The 4097-nt window shown below is 52.0% G+C and overlaps 1 pseudogene; it reads right to left on the minus strand.

Moving 5' to 3' along the window:
- Positions 1–1197: 1197 nt before the first annotated feature.
- LOC109944975 (germin-like protein 5-1) lies at positions 1198–2205 on the minus strand (annotated as a pseudogene).
- Between the last annotated feature and the right edge of the window lie 1892 nt (positions 2206–4097).

Below are 4097 nucleotides of genomic sequence, written 5' to 3' on the forward strand. Positions count from 1 at the left end.
ATCTGTCATTCCTTCTTTAGGGAGAGATACCTCTAGACCATCTTGATGTGTTAGAACTGAAAGTGCATGGCCATGATTTGACTAATGGTTAGTTGATGAAATTAGTTCTACAAAGAGCAAGATATGGCCGAGTTGATGAGGGTAGCACTTGACTCGTCTTGTACTTGGCTAGATGTTGTGTGGCATAAAGACATAGTATTGGCTAGTGTCATAGGTTTTGCAAGATATGTTTTCGTGAACTTTTGGAAGTTAGTATACCTTGCTAGAGGCCAATGCTAATTATTAATCAGAAACAGTTCCTAGGGCATAGCCGTTGGTTGCATAAACCTACAAAGTCACACATTTAAAGGGTTAGAACTCAAAGATAATTGTATAGTTAACTCTAGTGCATGTGGAAGAATGTTGGATATATGCCCTAGAGATAACTGAAATGGATCCTTTATTAGGCTCAGATGGGATAGTCCATGAGGCTTTTAGAGTTCTAATAGGATAGTGTCGATAGCCTATAAGTAACACCTATATAATAAGGGGAGGGAGCATTTAGGGTTGATGAGTTAGAAATAATCCACCTACCACTTCAATACTCGTGGTGACTGTTTATGTGAACAGTAGCTCGCTATAGTCCCTCCTCCACCTCACTCCTAGATCACGGCTATAGTGAGGTGCTAGAATATCTACGTGTGGTTTTCGTATGCCTTGAACGCCTGGACTGTTATGGAGATGATGTTATTTTACACACTACATCATACGTCAACTTCCCATTATCGACTACATATAATCTACTACGCATGCTTGATCAAGTAGTCTTCTATTGTGTTGCATGATATAGGAAGGTATAATATCTATGATCATCTACACTTACGAGAATCCTGTTTTATGCGATTAATCTTGTTACGTATAGCATACCACGTTTTCCAATATGAAATGGGAGAGAACTAGTCTAATCAAACAAAGAAACAAGATCAATTGCAAAAAAAAAGATATCTTCAAGTAAGGAATACCAATTTTAATAATGAGAAAAATCTAGCTAGCAGTCACGCTATATTCCTGTATATGTCATTTTTGCTTAGTTTTTTTTAATTAAATAATTAGTGTAATTTGTTCTGTGGAGGTTTCAACGAGTTCCCATGTGATTGGAAGAGTTTGAGCACAATGATTTGCATAAGAGAAAGGGATAAGATAAAAGATTTGCCGGTGCAAACGAATTGTCCTAGATCATTCAGTTCAGAATAATGTTCTCCAGACCTGCAACGTATTAATTCTGCTGCAGGTTGTTACACCCGACGATCACAACACGGAATTAGCCATGCATTTGACACGATTGATCGCATGTCAGAAACAGAATCATCACAAGGCAAATAATAATGGGACCAACCAATGAACCAATGCATGGCAGGCTGGCAGCAACATCAATCAGTGACTGAGAGAGAGAGACACTGACCAAACTGAACAAAATTTCACTGGATCCTCAATTATATTCAGCTATTCTTCGGCCTCGTCGTCTTGATCTTGCCCACCTCCTCGTCGGGGATCTGGAACGCCCTGGCGAGCACGGCGTCGGGCACCCCGGGCGAGGCCTCGAAGAGCGTCGCGGCGACGGACTGCGTGCCGGGGAGCTGGCTGTTCAAGGCGGAGATGACGGCGGCGGGGCGTTCCTCTGCAAGTGCACGAGGCCCCGCGCGATGGTCCAGGACACGAGCCGGTTGGCGGTGGTGACGAAGCCGACGTCGAGCGCGCCGTAGAGGACGAAGACGAGCTCGGTGGCGCGCGGGTGCGTGTGCGGCGGGTTGAGCCAGCCCCCCGGCGCGTAGTCGATGCGGACGAGCGAGACGCCCATCGTGTTCAGCCCCGGCACCTTCTCCACGTTGGCGCCCGTGACGTCGTGACGATGTGAGCTGCACGCATGTGCCGACGTCGCCAACAGTCCCTAATGAAGCGTGTGGAGTACCTGGTGACAAGCATGGAGTTGTGGGCCGTCGGGTGCGTAAGATTAACACCCGTGTAGGCTTTGTTCGGTAGTTGGGATCATAACCATGCACCTGGTGACAAGCGTGCGTATGATTAATTCCCTGTTGGAGCGAAGGCGAAGACACCACCCTTCGCTCGAGGCCTTCGCCGTACTCGCTGCACCAACGGTGACAAGACAACTGGCAGACTTACCCTTCGTCTCATACGCCGTCGGACGAAGACATGTGACGAGGTCATCTCATCTTGCGACCTCGTCCAGAATGGAGGCCCGCGTGTGATCCGACCCATTGTAACAGGCCCTGCGTGGTCGTTGCGCGTTACGGGCCTAATTTGTAAAGGTCTCCCTGTAATTACGGTCTGTAACCCCGCTTTATGGGAATATTCCGGGGATAACTTAGGTGTCTGATGGCACATGCGTCCTTAACACGGGACGCTGGGCACCCGGATACCTATAAATACCCCCGCACAGTGCCCTTGAGAGGCTAGATGAACAGAGCTATTGTCATCTCGTGCGAAAACCCTGTTTACGTTGCTACACCACCCCCCGTTGGATCAACTTGCACCAGTGAGCAAGTTCCAACATTTGGCGCCCACCGTTCGTGCTACGAAAAAACCACCCGCGATGGCACCCAAGAAAGCTAGCTCGAAGGCTGACGAGGCTGCGAAGGCAGCACTGCTGGCCGCAAAAAAGGGCAAGGCCCTCGCCCTCACCCACTCCACCCACCAAGAGGCTACTGAAGACGACGTTCTCCGCGCCTGCGAAGACGACGTTCTCCGCACCTGCGAAGACGCTCTCCGCACCTGCGGCCCTGAAGGGCAGCCGCAACCTCCCCCAGGCTTCGCTCCACCAGAGGGCACGGACTTCACCGAGGACGACGAAATCATCGGTGTCTCAGCAGAAGAACAGCTACAGCTGTGCGCCCTGCGCATCAAGAACCGCAATCTCCAGAAGCAAAAGGAGATACTTGAGGCCAACCACCAACGTGTGTCTACACAAGCCAAGGTGCGGCAAATGATACGAGACGAAGAGCAGAAGGCCCAGGAGCTCGAGCAAGAGATCGCGTTAATGCAGCGCGAAGGCCACTTCGGCCTGCAACACGGGCCACCCCTGCAACAGCGCGCACAAGTCGAAGACCTGCACTTCCCCCAGCGCGACCACGCCATCCAACACGCCGCGCCATTCCAAGGGGTCAACTACCTCGACGAGCGAAGTCCCCTGGCGCCACACCTGCAAGTGACACCCTGGCCTGCCAACTTCCGGGCAGGGACCTATCCCAAGTACAACGGCAGCACTGACCCAGCACAGTACATCATGAGTTATCAGGTCGCCGTTACATCTTCCGGAGGGGACGACGCCACAATGGCCAAGTTTTTCATCATCGCCCTCGAGGGCCCAGCTCTCACCTGGTTCACCCGGTTGCCACCGCTGTCCATCGACTCCTGGAGAAGCCTCCGGGACAAATTCCTGCTCAACTTCCAAGGGTACCGCCCAGACACCGACGCATTGGCCGAACTCTCACTCTGCAAGCAGCTGGAAAAAAAGACTCTGCGGGAGTATTACCGCAAGTTTCTGACACTCAAGTCACAGCTGCCCTCGGTCGATGACCAGATCGCCATCCACTACGCCATCAGTGGCCTTCGCGCCGGCGTCCTTTACAGCCACTGCATCAGAGATCCGCCCAAGAACCTCCAGGAATTATATCAGCTATTTGAAAAATACGCCAAATCCGAAAAGCTCCACCAGCGCAAAGTTGAGTCTCAGAGGAAACCCAAAGATGCTCCACAGTCCAGCCGCACGTGGACGAGAACCCCGCAGCCAGACTCCGGTCGAGACGGCCGCAATCAGCAGCAGGTGCACAACATTGCCAACCAGCACCCCGCTGGTGACGCCCCTCGCCACCAGGAATATCCCCCCCAGGGTCGCGGAAATGGAACTCGCGGTAGGGGCCGAGGACGTGCGCAGCCGCCGCGCCGATTCTACTGTCTTTTTCACAGCGAAGACTGCGCCCACCAAACCAAAGACTGCCCAGAGACGAAGGCCACCAGAGACAGGATGGCACGGGCGCAACCAGTCGACAACCCTAGAGTTGTCGCGCACACTTATCAGCAACCCCCTCCACCATACATCC

The sequence above is a fragment of the Zea mays genome, chromosome 3 (assembly GCF_902167145.1).
Source record: "Zea mays cultivar B73 chromosome 3, Zm-B73-REFERENCE-NAM-5.0, whole genome shotgun sequence".
Classification (NCBI taxonomy): Eukaryota; Viridiplantae; Streptophyta; class Magnoliopsida; order Poales; family Poaceae; genus Zea; species Zea mays.